Raw genomic sequence first — 22,895 nt, 5'->3', positions numbered from 1 at the left:
TTGGATAAAAGCGTCTGCCAAATGCATAAATGTAAATGTATATGAATTTGCTTGGGTGGCTGCCGAACAGTTCTGGCTGGACCTGTTTCTACAGTTCCTAAATCTTCCACTCTAGTACTATCTTCGACTAACTCATTCTCTCTCCTCCCCGTATCATCTGTGATGCAAAAGAACAGATACAGCACATAACTTATTGCAAATCAGCTTCAAACAACTCATTCATCAAGTGCTACATATTTCAAATTGTAGACCAATACCATTGAAGAAAATGTATTGGGAAGAGCAGATCAGTGGGATTGCCCTAATATCTATCATGATTCTTGAATTTTCATGTACATTACCATAAAGTCACAAAAGAGTTATATTATAGTGAGCAAAGTGAGGTAAACACATATTGAATATAAATAATTTATATTTTTTGACATAAATAGTCAAAATGATGTATAAGATCCTAAGTTAAAGCAATACATGAATTACTTTAGTCTAAGTTCATTGACACACTATGGCATCGAACTGTATATAATTCTCATCATCTCTATGAGAATAATTCATCTGTCAAAATCCTTTCATTAGGATCATTGAGATAAACAATGTTTCACTTTTAACTTTCTCTAAAGTAAAGTGACTTATTAATTGTTACCAGTTTCCATGCCTGATTCTGGCACAGCTGCTGCTGCTGTTCCTCAGTCTGTTGCTCATCTTTGCTACACTCTACAAAACCATTTAATCAAATCAAGGTGTATATTTACTACAAACTAATATCACAAAACAAGTCACACATACATTTTATGCTAATGCTTATTGGTTATCCTTAGCGAAAACAACACCTGATAAACAAGAAAAGTCTCACTGAAGACCTGCCCGCTGATAGATAAGCCTGCACTGCGCACATTACATATCGCAATATAAAGAAACAAGATATAGCAAAATCTCTTTCGATTGGCACTTTATATCATCGCCACAATATATATCGTCATATCGCCCAGCCCTAATCGTTGAAAAATTTATATTTGGGCTAAATTTGCTTACACAGAAAAAAGGAAATGGATGAGATTCACTGTCATTAAAAAGGTCTTAATCAGGCAAAAATTATTTTAACTACATATTTTTAAAAGTGCAGTACTAGTTCAACTAGTTGGTCTTGTAATAGTGCTTTGATGACTGTAGCTCTGGAGCAGATGACACGCTGATATCACTAAAATTTAATTTTAATTTAATATACACTTTAATTGAATCCTCTTCAACGTATATTCGCTAAAAAACCCTGTATAAAATCGCTTATAAACTCTGTAGCCAACCTCAATTATTGATTGCTGGTTGACCATACTCACCCATCCCTATTGTAAACAGTTATATATTTCAAAAAGGTGGTAGAAAACCTTCTATTTTTCTTCAATCTTAATAGCTATGTTTGATAGCATTTAAAGTAGCAAAAATACCAAACTACTGTACCAACTTTTACTGTAGAATGTAACTTTTTATTATGACTGTGATACTGTGATGCTCTGTTGTTTATTTCACAAAAAAAAAGAAGAGAAAAATTAAATAAAAATAATAATAATATTGGTAGAATTCTGTGTTTTGTAATGTGCTGTGAGGATTCATGGTATGTTAAAAAGTCATTGTTCTGGTGAAATGTTTTATGAATTCATTTGATTAGACAGCCTTTTAAAGGTATGGAATTAGTTTGGTTTCATAGGGCGATATGATACACATGACACAATGTAATATAATATTTGAAGAAAGGACTTCATCCGTGAAAGTGTTTCATGCACGACATTGCATCACCTCTGACTTTTGGAGCATGTGCACAACTGAAGCCAATTGTGGTCCGATTAATGTGTTTCCACTCTGGATGAAGCCGAGCTACAATCGCAATTCCTAGGTCTGTTGTCCGACTTCACAAAACTCAGACTGTACGGCTACAGTTGAACTGAAGCGTTTACGATACATTTTAAAAAGACAAATGATTGCTTTACTCCAACTGATATCAAACTTTTATTTAAAGTGTTTGCAAATGCACTGAGTGAGAGAGATAAGGTGAATTAGAACACAATGAAGACCGGACTCAAACCCACATGAGCACCACATCTCAAAATGTCTGAAGCATGTGCTAACAGGTCACAGATCGGACAAATCGGACATTCTGATCTCCCCGCATTCCTATGATTCTCCGATGAAGGACTGATCATTAATTCCATCACGATCCAGCTTTAGTTATACTGGCCTCCCCACTCAGATAAACAACGTGCCATGTATGACAAATGGGCTAGAGTGTTTGCCATCACTATGAACCCAAATATAAAAATGTTCTCTCACTTCAGCCGAGGTTAGTCGAGATTTACAGCATTTGATCTGATCGTGGCACTCATTCTTCTGACATATGACACATCAGGAGGCTTGATGTTCTGGGATGTACTAAGGTTTGGGTTGATATGTTCACCGTTGATGCTCATTGTTGTTCATAGAGGAGGACCGCTATGACAACTACTCCCGTATGCTGCTCAAGTACTTCCTGGCAGAAGGAGTTGTTTGTGGACATAAACTCGTCCTGGCATCTGCCCGGGATCACCCTGATGAGATCATGCAGGTAAGAACAAAATATATGTCAAGTCAACAGATCACACATGGTCTATTTGGCACTTCAAGTTTTGTGTTTGTGTACTCTTTAAGCGCATCAAGATTCATTTTTTACATTTGAATTCTCTTGTACAACTCATACCTGGCCCTCAAAATGACACACCTTGAGAAATGTGATTTCTATCAGTAAAATATTATATTCAGCATCACAAGGGAACAGATAGCTAGGTGTGACAGGTGACTACACAATACATGGAAGTATTTCACTGATTCAAGACAGCTACCACAAAGTTTGATTTATCTACTCCAGGCCACTTTGAATGGCTGGAGTAGCCCCCCTTTTCTGCAGTATACTACAGAGCAGTGGTTTAAATTGGCTTTTCTTTGGAATCCAGATTTTCAAGTGTCATCAAGTGTCGACCCAACATAGTAAAAAACGTAACCTGTATTTAATGTAGCCTGGGTCACATTTTATTTTATCTTGCATAGTTTTTTGTTCATGGTTTTCAAGTAAAAGGGCATGTATAAAGCAAGGGCGCACGGGCTGAAGCCCAGGGGCCCACAACTCCAAGGGGGGCCCCATTTGCGCCATCCACCACCCTATTCTCGCCGTTGACATTGGTGGAAAGAGCGCATCTATACGCGTTCAGTGGGAGACGCTGATATAAACATGGAGATGGTGCGCAACAGTGAAAGCCTCCTTGTAGTGCATGTTGTGCAGTAAACTTGAAAACTAGAAATGTCTAATTCAAATTCAAATGGGATGCATCAGTTTCGTGGTCTGCGCCGCAATATCGAAGGAAGTCCGGTTGATAGGCAAGCCTCCATAGAAACATTAGTTTAGATGGTTCAATCGCACCATGTAAATATTGCATTGCAGTCACATGATGAGGATATGTAGTGTATATATATCACAGAACGGTTCCCCTGGTGACCAGAATTGTCACTTGGGTGACCCGAAAAAATTTAAATGGAGGGAGAACTATGTTATTGTTCTTTGCCTGTTGTATGCTATGCTATCCGAACTGAACTGTCCCCTATAGTGCAATGCACTCAAATTGAGGAATATTATCAGTGATTTTTAACATCAAAATTCAGTGTATACTATGAGGTATACAGTAAATGAAGTACACTAGTTTTAATTTAAGAACATAGCCAGTGTTCTCTCTCTCTCTCTCTCTCTCTCTCTCTCTCTCTCTCTCTCTCTCTCTCTCTCTCCCTCTCTCTGTTTCTTTTCATACACTGATACATGAATGTTTATTTGAGAGAGCTCAGGGAGTTACCTGTGAGTGTTAACAAGCCTCACCTTAATGACAGTGGACAGCAGTTCGTCTCTCTCTAGCCCCTGATTGGCCCCCAGTCAACACAAGCTTAATGAGTGCCTGTTATTGCCCTTCAAACTGCTCCTGCATTGAGCTGTTATTTGTGAAACAGTCTTCTGTTTTTATTATTGGATGGTCTGTATGATAATTCCCCTGAGTGGGGCAGACCACTCCTTCATTTTGTCATTTCTTGGCACTAACGACTTCAGAATCAACTCTGTTGTTGAAACAACAGCTTCGGAAGTGCTAGCACCACGTTGATGTGTTTATTTATTTAGCCATGTTAATCCAGGTCACTGCACATATGCATTCCCCCTTTTCACTAATGAGCTCTGGCCAAAAAAGTGTCTCAATTTAGGTTTGATTTATAGCATCTAGGAAGAGTTTGAAAGCAGCAACACACCCATAAATTGATAAATGTAAAATATGTTAGAGAAATGGACTGATCCCATTTTAAATACCTCTTTAAAGCTTTTCAAGTTGAAAACCAAATGTCCAATGCAATGTCCAGATTGCATTTGTGGACTGAAATTCACTCAAAAATGATAATTTTCTCATCATTTACTCATCCTCGTGCCGTCACAAACGCGTATGACTTTCTGTCTTCTGCAGAACACAAACAATATTTTGAAAGGTGAATTGTGTGGTTTCTTCAATGCTATACAAGTCATTTGGGACCTTTTCAAGCTCCAAAAAGTACATAAATGCAACATACCGGTGATTCATACGACTCGAGTGGTTTAATCCATGTCTTCTGAAACTATACAATCCTTTTGGGACTGAAATATGAGAAATAGACTGAAAAATTAAGTCGGAATTATAATCTTTTGACTTGCATTAATGGACAAAAACACATCAGACATCCTTCAGAATATCTTTGTTTGTGTTCTGCAGAAGAAAGAAAGTCCTATGAGTTTGAGATAGTAAACGGGTGAGTAAATGATGAGAGAATTATCAGTTGGGTGATATCTAATCTTTCAATTAATGAAATAAAGTTTTATTAATTAATTATTAATTATTATGATGCATATGCAATTTTTTTCTGTATAAAATATATGCATATTTTTTAAATTAATATAGCAAATTGTTTCTGTTTATAAGTTTTTTTTTTGTTGTTGTTTTATCCAATTATGTAGGACTGGAATACTTTGTAAATACTTTTTGCCAAATAGCATGGAATTTTAGCAATTTGTTGTTTGCTTTTACTTTACGATGCAGGAACTCCCTTCCCCGATTGTGGATGATGTTGCCTGTCTTAAAATCGGTGAGGGTCAGCCTCAACCATGTGACCCAGAGAATCCTGACGCTATGAAAATCGCCTGGCGCTACCAGAACCAGCCCAGAGTTCAGGTAGATTGAAATATTAGCAGATACAATTTGAAGACACAAATGTAAAGTTTTATCTTTTGCCACTGTCATTGCTTCACCATACTTATTTGGGCTGTAATTACATTGGGGATTTGGAGGATTTTTAAAAAAAGGCCAAGAATTGTGAATTTTGGATTAGAAAAAAAACCACTTTATTTTAATTACAATAGTAATAATAATGCAAGTAAATCCAAAATAATTACATGTTGTTCATTTGTATCACTCAGTAACTACACTACACTATGTAAATAACTGAAAACTGTTAAACAAAATGTGACTTTATGAGATATTTTTTTAATTCACGATTTCTTTTTTAATCCGTCATTGATATTTCCGTTGTTTCATTGCCATTTTACACACCTAACTCACATATTTGCTGAGTACCAACTTTGTGAGCAATTAAACATTTAACATTCTTTATTTGCTCTTTCCATACTGTTTTTTCCCACTTTATTTAGTCTATCACCCCCCAGTTCTCTCCATAACAGCCGTTGTAATATAAAGGCTAAGAAAGGTGGGAAAAATAGTGTCCTGTAATAAATATATCAATTCCTACCCACCCAGTGCCTTGAATAGGCTTTCGCTGCTCTCATTCACAGTTTAGGTGGATTACTTGCGCTTAGCTGGTTATAGGTGGATTTAAACCCAGAGGAGACAGGAGGACATGGAGGTTCTATTCAAGCTCAAGCCCCTTACAATGACACAGCAGCCTTCAGTACCCCCAAATCCCCTCACAGCCCTCACTGTGGCGTCCACATGCCCCTCTTTCTTCCGCTTTCAGAAAAGATCCCTCCCGCCTGCCCGTAATCCAGATTGCTATAGAGATTAAGGGGGGCACCAGTGAGACAACCCAAAAGATTTCAGTCTTCGTTTTCAGACGACTTTCACTCTCTCTCTTTTCTCGCTTCTTTCTTTCTCTCCTTTTTTTTCTCTCAGTTCATTTTTTAGTGTATTTCAAATTTTCTTATTTCTTTTCCTGACCCCTCCTCTGTTTTTGAACACCCCTTCCTATTTACTCGGCCAATCCAAAATGTTCTCACATTTGGCTCTTGGTGAGAGTTGATTTTGTACAGTGAGATCAATATTTACTGTAACAGTGATTCAATTCCAGTTCTTTTTCAAAATAATTCGATGCATTGTGGAATTTGGAATCTGGTCAAAATAGGGTTCACTTTGAGAATTTTGGTGTGATTCATTTTTTTATTTTCAAAAATATGCAAATGTTACTGGAGAGACAATGAAATGTGTCTATGCTGGGAGAAGATAGGTTGATTTCTTCAACTGAAATTATGTCAAAATTGTATTTTGCATAAGAAATTACCATGTTATTATTTTTATCACACTTATTTATTATCAATTGTCCTGGGGATATGGATTTGATTTACTTTTACAACTGAAAATAGGTTTTGAATAAGAAATTAATATATTATTATAGTAATTATAATCAATTATTATATTACGTAATTAATGCATTGAATTTTTATTGTCAAATCGAGATACATTGAAGCATTTTTACATACGTCTTAATGTCTTCCCTTATTTCTTTTCCTCTCCTGTTCTTTTCTCCCATCACCCTTTCTTTCTCCATGTCTTAGAGGGCGTACTTACCCTCCTTAACCTTTTTCATACCTCTGTTTTCCTCACAATGCACCAGTAAATCTAGTAAGGGATTTGCATCCTAATATAGAGTGCCCCCCTCCTTTCTCTTCCTCAATGGAGACTCTAGATCAACGTTCAAACAGTCAAGACCCATCCCGTAACGTTAAAGGGGTCACCCTGACCTGCCCACTAAACGAGGATGAGCTCCTTCAGTCTCAGAAAGAGGTGCTGGAATACAGAAGGGTCGCTGATCCAGATCAGGAGAAGATTAGGGGCTCACCTCACAGTGGTCCCCCCTGCTCATTAGAAACTCTGGAGGAAAATCAAGACCCCTCACAACTCCAGGAAAACATTTGCCCTTGTGCAAGTTTTTTCTTCTAAACTTAAGTGCTCGGTCTCATCAGAAAGTGATTATGTTCTCGATGGCTTAAGGAATCGTCAGGGTTTCTTACCGTCCAACAATGGTTAAACCATCAATGGCACCTAGAAGTTACAGAGTCTTTTATATTTGTTAAACGTCTTTCTCATTGTCTTTAATAAAGTGTACTTTATACATTCAATGACTCCAGCCATCAGTTTTTATGTGCAATGTTTGTTACTTGATAGTAGTTTACAAATAGCTATAGGAAACTAGATTGGTAAAATTGGTCAAGACAAACCTTGATGTTGATTTGACAAAGCCTTGTCTGCAAGTTTCAACTAGTTTTAAAAGTTTGATGGCTATACAGTACAGACATTACAGTAGGACAAACCACCAGCTAGCTAAATAGATAGATAGCCAGTACCAACTGACACAGATAGTTTTATAAAATGTCAGATAGATGTTTAGGAGGGAGAGAGAGAGAGAGAGAGAGAGAGAGAGAGAGCAGCCTAAAGCAGATTAAAGGTCGTTTGGCCCATTTGAACATTGTCAGTGTAAGTCTATGGGATTTGTCCCAATGTTTGATCATCTGCTGTGCGAAATCCGTAAGACTGATCAGTTAGACAAGACAAAGCACACTATTCAAGAACAGTCGGAATGTATGTGCTGAGTTTGGTGGATGTAGCTTTAAAACTCTAGTAGGAGTTGGTGTGGAGTGGTGGTCGTGTAGTGGGCCAAATCACATGACTGTTAATTAGAAGGTCGCTGAAGGTCCTTGAGGAAGACACTTAACTCCAGGTTGCTCCCGGGGGATTGTCCCTGTAATAAGTGCACAGTAAGTCGCTTTGGATAAAAGCGTCTGCCAAATGCATAAATGTAAATGTAAATGTTCTCTCTCTCTCTCTCTGTCATCCCTGGCTCCTCCTTTATCTCTCTCTTTATCTCTGTCCCATAGATTGGTCAACTCAGTGCTGGGCATGCATCCTCACGGCATGGCCACGCCCTCTTCCTCGTCACAAACAGTATGTTGGCTTTGTCAAACCAACATTATAGACCAAAAAATCTGTTAAAACTAACTGTAACTAAAAAAGCTATATAAAATATATGTTCTTTCCTATTATCCCTACATACTTCTTGACAATTGGATTGCTTAAGGGGAAAACAAATATGTAACTACGGGTGTAAATAGAGCACAAAAATAACTTTTTGCCACACCTGCCAATGGCTGATATCACTTACACCAGCAAGGGTCAGACTATTGTTATTAAAGGAATTGCGCACCCAAAAATTACTCGTTACTCATATTGTTACAAACCCATATGACTAAATGGACAAATTGCAAAGCATTAAAATAGTATGATTCATGATCCTTATGATTCATGAACTATATTCCAAGTTTTCTGAAGCCATATGATAGCTTTATGTGAGAAACAGACTTAAAGTTAAAGTTGTTATGCACTGAATTTCTTTCTTCACATCTATGGTGAAGAAAAGAGCAGCTTGGATAATTAGCTATAAATAACTGCATTTGTAGACCATGCAAGAATGTAGGTCCAAGAGTAAAAACAGTACAGAGACACAAGGGTGTGTAAATGATGGCAGAATTACATTTTTCGTGTGAACTATTCCTTTAAAACCATGCAGTATGTTCCATTACCTTATAAAATTACTGGTCAACTGGCCAAAGCATATTTTGGATTTTGGATTGCATATTTTGGATAATTGCATTTGGAGCTGGAGAGTGTTCATTTTGGTTTTAAATATTTTTAAATGATTTGATTCTGATTCCTTACCACCCTAAATGATGCATTGCAACATGACATTTGCAGTTTGGTCTTCATCCAGCTCTATATTGTAATCTTGGTATGATTCATGATTATTTTAAAAAATATTCTGAGTTAAAATTGGAGGCATGAATCTTTGATGATTTATCGTCTTTGACGGTAGAAGATTGGGAACAAAATATTTCTCAAATAAAATTTTTAGACAAAAGTAATCGAAAAAGAAATAAACACATGTTACAAACACAAAGCACAATTGCCTGTTATTACTGTATAATGCTAGACAAAATTCTGTATTTAATGCATTGGATTTTCAATGGAAGATTTATGCATTTTAGTGCCCCTATTAACCATTAGTAACATTTAGTATTTGTCCTCTTTACTGTCATCTTTTTATAGACAGTATTGTCTTCATCATTGATGTTTGGACATTACTACGATGTGTCCAAGACCATAGAGCCAGAGGTCTGACAAGCAGCAAAGTGCAACACTTTTTATCCACTCCAGGAAACACCAGCAACCACCGAATCAAGGTAGCTAACACTGAACGAGTGAAATATTAGATATGATCTAATATTTAGAGTGCTGGATAGTACAACTCGGAAGTAAGCCTTTAATTGTAAGAAAATCTCAAATGTAGGTGTAAGACGGTAGGGTGAACATGATGGCACCCAGAGAGATGACACAGTAAATGATAAACATTTACTTTTAAGCAAATAAAATGCTTTAATGAGTCAAATAACACACTTTTCCAATGATCTGTTGTCCAATGTCTTTGTTCCTTTGCCCACTCTATCCTTTTCTTTTTGTTTTCTGTTTCAAATGTGGCTTTTTCATTGCAATTCTTCCCATAAGGCCTGCACCCCTGAGTCTTCTATTTACTGTTGTAGATGAAACTGGTGTTGAGCGGGTAGAATTCAATGATGCTGTCAGCTGAGGATATGTGAGGGATCTATTTCTCAAACTAGAGACTCTGATGTACATCTGGGCTTACACATCTCTTTCTGGCCTTGTTAGAGCCTGTTGTCCTTTGTCTTTGAAGAAGTGTACACCTTTGTATGAAATATTCACAGTTATTTGGCAATTTCAAGGATTGTATAGCCATTTCATTCCAGTACAATGATTGACTGATGAGTTTCTAGCGAAAGCTGTTTCTTTTTTGCCATTTTTTGACCTAATATTGACCTTAAGACATGCCAGTATATTGCATACTGTTGCAACTCAAAAAACAAACACAAAGACAATTTTAAGCTTCATTTAACAAAACAAATAGCTTTCAACTGTGTTTGATATTATGGCAAGTGATATTCTAGTACCAAATTCGCAATTTAGCATGATTACTCAGGGATAAGGTGTTGGAGTGATGGCTTCTGGAAATGGGGCCTGTCTAGATTTGATCAAAAATGACTTTTTTCAAATAATGATGGTGCTTTGTTTTTGCATAAGTATTGTCCTGACTATACTTTGTCATCAGTTGAATGCTACTTTGGTGAATTAAAGAACCAATTTCCTTCCGAAACAGCAAAATCTGTTCATTATTCCAAACTTTAGATGCCAGTGTATATATACACTCACCAGCCACTTTATTAGGTTCACCTGTACATCTACTTATTCATGCAATTATCTAATCAGCCAATCCTTTGGCAGCAATATAATGTATAAAATCAAGCAGATATGGGTCAGGAACTTTAGTTAATGTTCACATCAACCATCAGAATGGGGAAACAGTTTTAATCGCAGTGATTTAGACTGTAGCATGATTGTTGTTGCAAGACGGTCTGGTTTGAGTATTTCTGTAACTGCTTATATGAGTTTACTCATGCAACAGTCTCTAGAGTGTATAGAGAATGGTGTGAAAAACAAACAATGAGTGGCAGTTCTGTGGACACTAACACCTTCTTGATGACAGAGGTCAACGGAGAATGGCCAGAATGGTTAGAACTGACAGAAATGCTACTGTAACACAGATAGCCGTTCTGTACAATTGTAGTGAACAAAATAGCCTTGAGGCTATTCTAATGCGCTAATGCGCTTGAGGCTATTCTAATTCCACTTCGGGTTCCACTTAAGGAACACAGATTTGAGAGTGCTGTTTGTAGACTACAGCTCAGCATTAAACACCATAGTGCCCTCCAAGCTTGACGCGGAACTCCGGGCTTGAACAGCTCGCTGTGCAGCTGGATCCTGGACTTCCTGTCAGGCAGACATCAGGTGGTCAGAATGGGCAGTAACATCTCACCACTGACCATCAACACTGGAGCCCCAAAGGGCTTTGTTTTCAGCCCATTCCTGTATTCCTTATATGCACATGACTGTGTGGCAACACATAGCTCCAATGCCATCATCAAGTTCGCTGACGATACCACGGTGGTAGGTCTGATCACTGACAATGATGAAACAGCCTATAGAGAGGAGATGCACACTCTGACACACTGGTGCCAGGAGCACAGCCTCTCCCTCAATGTTAGCAAGACCAAGGAGCTTGTGATGGACTTCAGGAGAAAAGACGGAGTACACAGCCCCATCACCATCATTGGAGCACCGGTGGAGAGTGTCAGCAGCTTCAAGTTCCTCGGTGTCCACATCTCTGAGGAACTCACATGGTCCGTCCACACTGAGGCCATCGTGAAGAAGGCTCACCAGTGCCTCTTCTTCCTGAGATGGCTGAGGAAGTTTGGAATTAACCACCACATCCTCATACGGTTCTACACCAGCACTGCAGAAACATTCTGACTGGCTGCATCACCGCCTGGTACGGCAACAGCACCGCCCTCAACCGTAAAGCCCTGCAAAGGGTGGTGCAAACAACCAGACACATCATCGGAGGTGAGCTTCCCTCCCTCCAGGACATATATACCAGGCAGTGTGTGAAAAAAGCTTGGAGGATTATCAGAGACTCCAGCCACCCGAGCCATGGGTTTCTCTCACTGCTACCATCAGGCAGGTGGTATCGCAGCATCAGGACCCACACCAGCCGACTTCATGACAGCTTCTTGCCCCAAGCAATCAGACTTTTGAACTCTTGATCACTCATGATACATATATCAGCACTGTACTTTATTAATCTCTCACTGGACTGTCATAAATTATATTTATCTTAACAACACACTGGCAACTGAATATCAACCAACAGCCTGAATGTCAATACAAAAACTATACAACCTTATTGCACATTTATATATATAAATTTTATTGTATACTGTGTATTCTATATTGTGTATATAGTATACTGTACATTGTATTATTATTTGTATTGTGTTGTGTGTAATTATGTGTTTATTAGTTTCATAAATTGTGTTGTGTAAATCTGATGTTTATTGTAAATTGGTATATGTCTCATCACTGTCATGACTGCTATGTTGCTTGGAACTGCACCCAAGACTTTTATCCACTGTTGCCTTGTGGATATTGTTGAGTGACAATAAAGTGATTTGATTTTGATTTCTGTCAGCCAATTTCATGCTACCACATGAATGGCTAATTAGATAATCACATGAATAAGTAGATATACAGGTGTACCTAATAATGTGGACGGTAAGTGCATTTACTGTATACAGTGTGTGTGTGTGTGTGTGTGTGTATATATATATATATATATATATATATATATATATATATATATATATATACAGTGAGGGAAAAAAGTATTTCATCCGCTGCTGATTTTGTACATTTGCCCACTGACAAAGAAATGATCAGTCTATAATTTTAATGGTAGGTTAATTTGAACAGTGAGAGACAGAATAACAGCACAAAAATCCAGAAAAACACATGTCAAAAATGTCATATATTGAATTGCATTTTAATGAGGGAAATAAGTATTCGACCCCTCTGCAAAACATGACTTAGTACTTGGTGGCAAAACCCTTGTTGGCAATCACAGAGGTCAGACGTTTGTTGAAGTTGGCCACCAGGTTTGCACACATCTCAGGAGGGATTTTGTCCCACTCCTCTTTGCAGATCTTCTCCAAGTCATTAAGGTTTCAAGGCTGACGTTTGGCAACTCGAACCTTCAGCTCCCTCCACAGATTTTCTATGGAATTAAGGTCTGGAGACTGGCTTGGCCACTCCAGGTGGCTTCTTCTTCTAATGTGCTTCTTCTTGAACCACTCCTTTGTTGCCTTGGCCTTGTGTTTTGGGTCACTGTCATGCTGGAATACCCTTCCATGACCCATTATCAATGCCCTGGCTGAGGAAAGGAGGTTCTCACCCAAGATTTGACGGTACATGGCCCCATCCATCGTCCCTTTGATGCGGTGAAGTTGTCCTGTCCCCTTAGCAGAAAAACACCCCCAAAGCATAATGTTTCCACCTCCATGTTTGACGGTGGGGATGGTGTTCTTGGGGTCATAGGCAGCATTCCTCCTCCTCCAAACACGGGAGTTGAGTTGATTGCCAGAGAGCTTGATTTTGGTCTCATCTGACCACAACACTTTCACCCAGTTCTCCTCTGAATCATTCAGATGTTCATTGGCAAAACTTCAGATGGGCCTGTACATGTGCTTTCTTGAGCAGGGGGACCTTGCGGGCGCTGCAGGATTTCAGTCCTTCACAGCATAGTGTGTTACCAATTGTTTTCATGGTGACTATGGTCCCAGCTGCCTTGAGATCATTGACAAGATCCTCCCGTGTAGTTCTCTGTAGTACTCTCATGATCATTGCAACTCCACCTGGTGAGATATTGCATGGAGCCCCAGAACAAGGGAAATTGACAGTTCTTATGTTTCTTCCATTTGCGAATAATTGCACCAAAGGTTGTCACCTTCTCACCAAGCTGCTTGGCGATTGTCTTGTAGCCCATTCCAGCCTTGTGTAGATCTACAATCTTGTCCCTGACATCCTTGGACAGCTCTTTGGTCTTGGCCATGGTGGAGAGTTTGGAATCTGATTGATTGATTGCTTCTGTGAACAGGTGTCTTTTATACAGGTAACAAGCTGAGATTAGGAGCACTCCCTTTAAGAGTGTGCTCCTAATCTCAGTTTGTTACCTGTATAAAAGACACCTGGGAGCCAGACATCTCTGATTGAGAGTGGATTGAATACTTATTTCCCTCATTCAAATTCAGTTCAACTTATGACATTTTTGACATGTGTTTTTCTGGATTTTTTTGTTGTTATTCTGTCTCTCACTGTTCAAATTAACCTACCATTATAATTATAGACTGATTATTTCTTTGTCAGTGGGCAACATTCTTTTGTCAAACATTTCTTTGTCAAACGTACAAAATCAGCAGGGGATCAAATACTTTTTTCCTTCACTGTGTGTATATATATATATATATATATATATATATATATATATATATGTATGTGTGTTAGAATTTGTTTTGAATATCTTTCAATGCGACTCAGCAAACTTCATAAATGAATAGTTAGATTAGGGACAGCTTAACCAAACAATAAGCAAACATACTGATGGCCTTCACTTATTTTCCATGGATGTGGTATGCGTCAATGCTCTATGCACTGTAAACGAGTTTGCCATGTGTTGTCGCATATCTCCAAGAAGAAGATCCTTTCTCAGTGATGATCTCATGTTTCTGAGGAAAATGTCTGCAATCTCATTTTATGGTGAGTGTTTAGCCTAATAAAGGTTTTGTAAAAACGTCTCTGTACTTTGACATCCTTTTCCAGTACTCTAAGACATGGGCTTGAGTTTTGAATGGTGTTTGCGATGCGGTTGTTTTATGGTTGCGAGGGGTGCCCATGTAGAGGGGGTAAAGCTTTGATTGCATTAAAGTCTACGGCACCACCACAGTGCAAACAAACCAATCTGGACCCCTGCTTTACGAAGCCACTCTCAGCATTTTATGTCTGCAAACAGAGGTCTTCAAACTGTTTATCTGCATAACAGCACCATAGTGAAGGGGCCGTGTACCAGAGTCTGTGTTTACTCACATCCGTAAATGTGTTCCTGTTTGGCGATACTATGTCTGTGGAACAGCTTGCAGCGTGGCAGCAACATGATGGATGCTGCGGCTTATGTAGATGTTGGTTTTGGAATTCTAGCATCACTCCTTCCTCTTCATTTCCTTGCTGGTTAGTTTATTATCATTTTATGACGTGTTATAATGGAGTCATAAAGCTTTTAGCCTCTAGCTCTTTTAGCACGCCTTTTAGGTTTGTTTTCGTCCCATAGAAACATGGAGAAGGTTTGTTCCTATTACAAATACTGGTGAAGAGCTTTGAGTCTTGTAGGCCCCTGCAAATTTACTACAAAGCAGATGTTCTCAACTGGTTTTGCTTCTGAACCCAGGTTTCACATTGGGCATCAAAATTGTTTATCATAGAAATGGAAACAAAAATGTTTTTAAAATCAAACAATTTATTGATACCATGAACTATATAGGCCATACTAATTGGTTTCCAAATGTCTGTTGAATTTCTGTGGCCAATGATTCCCGCCTAATCTCATGGAAATTATGACTGTAGCGACATATTGCAGTTCCAAGGTGAAAGCAAGTTGCATGTTCTTCTAAACAGATGTGGTTTTGAAGGTTAATTGAGTTTTAAATCAACAAAGCCTACCTACCTCCCTACCACAAACCTAAACCTTACTAAAAGTGTCATAAAAAGGAAAAGTGGAATGAAAAATAGTTGAGCTTTTGAAGGTTAATTCTTTATTGAGCTTTAAATCAACAAAACCTACTCTAAACCTGTATCTAAATGTGTCATAAATAAGTATGGTAATCATAAGGAATTTAACTATTCCAATTCCTCAACGATTCCGGTTCCGGTTCCTTAACGGTTCCAGTAGTGATTCCAGTAATTATTTTAGAAACTTTTTTTAAAAGAACTATTTGGAAATGAGAAATGCTATTATTTTTGTATTTACTACCCTTTGCTGTCTGTTACCAAATGATGAAATCATTTCAGATTTCTACAGAGCATAATAAATGTATAAATATAAATGTATAAAATTCTTATAACATGTGTGTTTTCAGACTTTTTAGAAACATAATTAGAATCCAATACTATATCCTAACTATATTTTAAATAAAAAAATCTAAGCCAACAAGAAATGTGATGGCATATTTCATTAATTAATTTATTCTTTTACAAAATTCCACTTATTACAACAACTCTCATGCATCTGTAATTATAAAATGTCATATGAACAACCAGTCAGTAACTGGACTGCTTTATTTAAGTCTCACATGTCATCATTAAATAAACAAAGTAACAGTTCCAGAGACAGTTTTGACTGTGTTTTGTAGCCTAATGTCGTACTTCAGGCTTGTGAGATTTCAACAGTTCAACATTTTGAGTTGAACATTCAAACTTGCACATCAGTATAAGATTACTTGTATACCAGACTATAAATGGACGCTGTATGTTTTGCGCTGTAGATTGTAAAGAACCAGATCCTTCGAATAATTATTTTGGGAATCGAACTATAACGTAAGTGCATATGTTTTGCTCTGTAGATTCAAAAGAGCCGGCTCAAGATCGGGAATGAAATACATTGGTAGAGCTGTGTGTTTTATGCTGTAGAGTTTGTAGAGGACAGCGCTGCTGCAGCGATGTGCTGCTGGAAACACTGTCAGAGTTTTTCAGGATGGTGTTCCAGCCGCATCTGTGGGAAATTGCACGCAGGAGAACCATTAATGGAACCGAAAGTCACAAAGATCATACGATTCCGGTATTTATTAAAGAACAAGAACTGTTATCAAACCATGTTAATACTCATTGCAAATAAACCCATGCATGTGATGCAATTGAACCCATAGTAGACTGGATTATATTTTAGAGAAGTAATATATAGGTTTGTTCATGTTTTTCAAGGATAAGGGTATGCCATGCAACAATTCCATTTTGGCATCTACCTTCTTAGACTAGCTTCTACAAAGTGACAAATGATTTTGTGCCAATTCCGTAGAGTTTAATTGGATGCATTCATGATCATTGATGTCAACAACAAAAAATATTTAATAATTTTTTTTCCCTTTTAAACTTTATTTTGCTGTCCTAACTATGCATGCTAGTTACATGTTGTTATTTGTATATCTGCAAGCCTTTCAGAACAGTCCCTGCAGGTAACAGCCACTGCTTTAAAGCGCAAATTTGGGTGGCAGAAAAAAGCTGCTTCATATCCCTTTCAAAGAAATCAATTAATCAGCAAGGTTAAATGACAAGCAAATGTCTTGAGATACAAAAATCCTCATTGTCTTTCTGTATTTCACAGCTCATAGAATAAATCATCCCATGCCGTTTCCAGACTGCTAAATCGCTTCGTTTCACTACATGGCGTAATTGGCTCTAATTGCTCTCCAGGTGAAAGCTGAGTCTGTTGTTTAAGATGGATGCTGGCTGCATGCACCCCTCTGTTCCCCCTCGTGCTAATATCACTGTGATCTTAATTAGCTCACCTGTCGTCCATTATCCTCTATGGACGGCACCTTAAGTGATCACGCTCCACTGGACTGCTGCGCTCTCTGTGTCTCAGACACAATGGTGGTGTGCCCTCTTTTGATTACTGCCAATCCCACCACCCCCCAAACACCTCCCCAGATCTTAATCAAAAGAGGGTAACATGTGTTTCTCCCCATTAAGGAGCAAATCATTAAGGCAGTAAAATCAGAGTGTGCGCTTTTGGATGCACAAAGATGGAAGACGAAGGATGTGACCTCTTGTAGTGGCTTGTAAGCATGCTTTAAACATCAGTTGGGCCAACACAATAAATTAGTTCCTTACTGAAGAAAATATTGACCCAGTCGACCATCAATTCAAACATCTTGACCCATTTGTACTTTAAAAGCATTTCTTTTTAACTACGAATTGGTCAAGATGTTTAACCAATCATCCAACAACTGACTAATTGATTAGTGAGCATTTATTTTTTTAGCTTTAATGTGGATATTAGGTTTTTAATATGCTGACAGTGCACTGTGCTTTAATAGTAAAACATGATCGCATGGAAAGTTGGCATGTTGTTTCCGTAGTTCTTGTACCCTAGGATCGGACACAATATGCCGACTCGCCAACAAGCGACATCTTTTATCAGACATTTTTGCATCGGCTACATGTTTTCTTTACCTTATTGTGCGACCGGAAACGTGTTGCGTCAGCAGCGTAGGTGACACGGGTTTGGATCCTGCGTTGAAACCAGGAGGGTATTGCGTTCGCATTAACACTGACCAGAGTGATTTCGGAGATTCCAATTTTCCCTCTAACATTACATTTTGACTCCTAGGTTTAGGTTTGGAGTTTCAGGTTGGGGTGTACAGTTTACAAAATATTTCCCTTCAGCCTGTAAAGCTCAAAACATCTCCCTTTACGATGCGCTTTTAGTGCCCCTCTGTGGACATTTCAATCAGAAAATGAAGTGCACGCATGTCCATACATCCAACAACACTTACTTCTTTGGCCACTGGGGGCAGTGTTTCTAATTTTGTTAAGCACAGACTGATTATAGCTGCAGAAAGGTCAACCTACTGTTTCTGATTTTACTGAATAGTAATGGGAACTGTTGGATTTTCAGCTTGCTAGAAGCCATCTTTGAGAAGTTGCATCTCTAAATATATCTTGTTTAAACTGTTACAGCCTTCAAAGCACCCCTATTGTAACAAATCCACCGTCTTTAACTATAAATTACAAAACAATCACTGTCTGATTTTAAGGGCCGATTTCACCAATTTCAACAGTTGTGGCCCTTTTGCGTGTGGTGGTGGTGTAGTGAGCTACAGCACATAACTGCTAATCAGAAGGTTGCTGGTTTGATCCCCACAGCCACCACCATTGTGTCCTTGAGCAAGGCAATGTAATAAGTGCACTGTAAGTTGCTTTGGATGAAAGCGTCTGCCAAATGCATAAATGTAATGTAAATGTTATTTGAGCGCAAAAATCTGCATCTTATTCATCACTCACAAACTAGTTTAAGCCAGCACAATCAGCGCTGACATTACACTGCGTCTTGAGTATCTAAAATAAATAGCATTCAGCACAGATTTTGTAGATTTTTTTTTTTAGCATCCCATGTAGGCCTGGGTGTTGCCAACCACCTCAAGGTACAAAACATTTCGCCATACATATGTCAAGATTCGATATACCATGATACACCTCATAATCATAATACTTCTCAATATCATAATTGGATTGCAATTGAAACTGCGGCAAACATGTGAAAGATACCCCGCCTGTCCACAAGAGAAAAAGTGAATCATGTGTATTTAGTTTCAATCACTCTCACGTCTCATAGAAGCAGGCGGCTGTGATCGCTCTAATAAATGTAGTTCTCAGACTAATAATTTGACGACCTGCTTCAGAAGGATGACTTTACAAAACCTATGAGAGGTGCAAATGATACAGATGCAATGAGTTAAGAAGCACAACTCCATGTAGCGAGCTAAAAGCAATAGGATGTTTCATGTGAGAGTCCTTATATAAATATGTATATACAAATATACAGTGGCCCCGATAAGTATTTGGATACTTAGGAAATACTGAGAAGATGCAATGAAATTTTTGTCTTTCACTGCATATCAGATTTGAAGTTTGGTGAACTCCTGTGAAGTAAATCCTGTGACCTGTGAATTCTAAACATCACAGATCGACCTTTTAGCTTGATACAAAGACTAAAAACTTCAAAGTTGCATGATTTGTATTGCAAAAGTGGAGTATATGTAATATGTATATGTGCACATATGCATTTGTAATCATTTTGAATGTGTTGTTTTTTCTTGTTTAAAATGTGTTAAATATTAAAAACAGAAGCTCAAAAGTAAGACATTGTATCCTGGTGCACATATTTATTGCAGTGTCAAGAGATTACACCTTTGACAACATTGATGGTGATGAATTGTGCTTGTACGTTTGATTTATTTACCTCTTTAAATTACATTTTAAAAAGAGAATGGACATTTGAACTATAGAATGGAACAATTTTGGTAATTTGTTTTCCTAGCACAATTTGCAGGCATGTCTGGATGGATGGAAATGATTAATAAAATGGCGGAAATTGGTATTGTCGCTATGTCTCCACTATGGTTTACTGGGAGAGATGACGCTGATGTGATAGCGAGGTAAGAGAAAAAAGCATAAAAGAATCCAGTTCTGAGGTAGAGAAAAAATATTTGAAGCTATCTACGCCTGTGACCAATTTCCTAAGTTATGACAAAAATGTCATAGTAAATAACACTTTTGGGTGGGTATGCCAAGAGAAATTAGCTATTGCATGAGATAAAATGTAGACTTTGTATTTAATTATTTTACATTTTTGATGTTTAGCTAATTGTTTTCCGGGGGCTTATTTTGAGCATTTAGCACTTAAGGTTGTCTACTTTAAGAATATTAAAAGATCAATCAACAATTATCCAACCCAACAGCCCCTTATGTTGGAGTTTCGTGGTTCGATGCCAGTAAGCTTTTGGCTGTTTGTGGAAAAGGGGCATAAGACAATGATTGGGTGTGCCTGAATGTCAATGGGTGACAATGGCCTATCCCGGCCCAACCGCAGATTTTATCATCCAAAATGATTTATTTCAGAGTAGCAACTGATGCCATTACGAGCTGGTTTTGATGCAGTGTATAGAAGTTATAATGAAAGAAATGTATGCTTGATTCTTACTAATTAGATTTGCCATTAACATAATTTGAATGTTAAAAAAAATATAAAGTGGATAGAGTTTAGAGTTTTAGGAGTTTGGGGAGCATTTTAACATCCAAAGTTATTTAATTCAGCATCTTATGCCAACTTGATCTGTTTTTGATGAACTGGTTAGATGTTACTCAAATATATGCCTAATTGATACAATTCATATCAATCAATTCATATAAATGACAATGGTTACAAATATTTTATTAGGCTTGGAAAATAAAGTGGTTGGAGCCACTGCACCTCATCGCTGCATGGGGTATGTAAATAGCTCTGTTATAATGAGTGTAATTTAGTTTGTATTTTAGTTTGAGCTGCTTTTTGGAAAGCATTGATGCTGCATTATCCAGCCCAACAGGCTCTGACATTAGCGGTTCGAGGCCAGAAAGCTTTTGCCTGTTGGTGGAAAAGGGGCATAATTCAATGATTGGGTGGGTGGCACCGGCCCAACTAGGGCTACCCATGGCAATGCCAGTGCTTGAGCTATCTAAAAAATAAATCTATTTGTTTACTTAAGTTAGTTAAAATGAACTAACACCAAACAATTAGTTTTCAGAACTTTTTAATCTTGGTTAATTTCAGCATTGTATATAATAATACAATTTTACCATTTAAAGTTAGTTAATGATTAATGCAGTAACATTTACTAATAATGAACAAATGCACATTTATAAAGTAACATGAACCAAGATTAATACATGCTGTAATAAAATGGTGTTCACTGCTTGTTCATGAAAAAAATGCTTTTACTAATAATTTAAAATGCCTCTAGATTAGGTATCAAATGCAATGACATTTATTTTTAATTGTGGCTAAATTGTTCAGAAACGTTTTGGGGGTCACTATTCACAGATTTAAGATAGAGAAAGAAAGAAAGAAAGAAAGATGTATTGAAGGAAAGTTAGAATATGCAAGGGATAGCATTTCAAGTGTTTTGAGTGCACTTCTTACCCCTGATTGAACATAGAAGCGCTGTGTCGCTGCGATCAGAGGCAATGTCCCGTTAACACACCACACCGTTTCAGCACACTCAAACTCACCGCAGACCTCGGGGAGGGCCCGGAGCTGCGATTAATTAATTTCATTTCATTTAATTAGTGCTGCATTTCCTTACGTCTATATATACAGGTAGGTTGCCTGGGTTACTGCCTATGTCAACAGGCTTTTGTGATATCGAAGCAATTCTCACTTTGTGTTAGCAGCATATGCCACAAATCAGCATTTGACCTCTCTTGAAACCTGAATCATAACGATACTCTAGAACTTTCGATTGTCATTCTAAAAGTGACCCTTGAATAACAATTAAATCAATAACTACTGCTTTTATTTATTTTTTTTCATAATTTATAATAGTAATGAAGCATTATAATTAATCGCTATGATGAAGCTATTTATTATACTATTTGTCATTTGTGTGTTCCTTTTGGCATGAATAAATGCTACATGAATAAATGTAAAATGGCACGAGTGGGACGAGTTGCTCACTTAAGTATAATGCCAAGGGCATTATTTTTTTTCAAATTAGGTGTCTGTTTCCCAGCCCTAAGAATGAACAATAGTAATAGTGATCCTTGCCTTAGCGAACCGTATGTTTTTGTACTCTTAGACATAAGGCCTTTGTCACATTGCATCTACAAACCCAATTCCCATCATTTCAGCCCCACGATCAGCAAATCTATTTATTTATCTGTCAGTGTGTGTATTTAGTGTGTTTTGTTGTTCTCTCTTGTCCTCAGTCTGTTACCTTCACCCTATCATGCTCTGCTGAAGTCCATTCAGGCGGTCATCCATAAAGAAGGGTTTGATGGATCCACACCACAGGTTGGTCAAGTTTTTAATTTATCTACTTGTTCTTTTCTTCTGTTCTCAGGAAACTTCTGTTTTTTCAACAGTAGAATATGTGCACAGCAATATAGAAAAAGATTCAAATCAACTTACACAATTTGATTTGTTACCATTTAAAATATTTAAACTGTATATGCCTCCAACAATGCAACTGAAAATCAATAATTGAATTCCAGCTATCGGTGTATCTATATTTAATATTTAGAATGTTTTGTTTAACTCTCCTGTTAAGATCGTGCCATTTTTGACCCGTTCTGAAGTGTTAAAAACAGTGAAAACCTCAAAAAATGTCTGTGGATAGATAGAACCTTAAAATATGTTTTGTTGTTATTCTCCTCAAAGCTATCAATTAGGCTAATAATGAAATGCACAATTAGCAGGATCTTTGGCTTTCACACCTCTGGAACAGTGACACAAAAATGCTTTTCCACAGGCAATGTTTTTAC

The 22,895-nt window shown here is 37.7% G+C and overlaps 1 pseudogene; it reads left to right on the top strand.

Moving 5' to 3' along the window:
• LOC127621800 (elongator complex protein 4-like) overlaps positions 1–22,895 on the top strand; it is an 89,665-nt pseudogene that overhangs the window by 3,907 nt on the left and 62,863 nt on the right.

The sequence above is a fragment of the Xyrauchen texanus genome, chromosome 1 (assembly GCF_025860055.1).
Source record: "Xyrauchen texanus isolate HMW12.3.18 chromosome 1, RBS_HiC_50CHRs, whole genome shotgun sequence".
Lineage (NCBI taxonomy): Eukaryota > Metazoa > Chordata > Actinopteri > Cypriniformes > Catostomidae > Xyrauchen > Xyrauchen texanus.
Note: the sequence above shows the minus strand (reverse complement) of the source record. Positions and strands in the feature narration are given on the sequence as shown.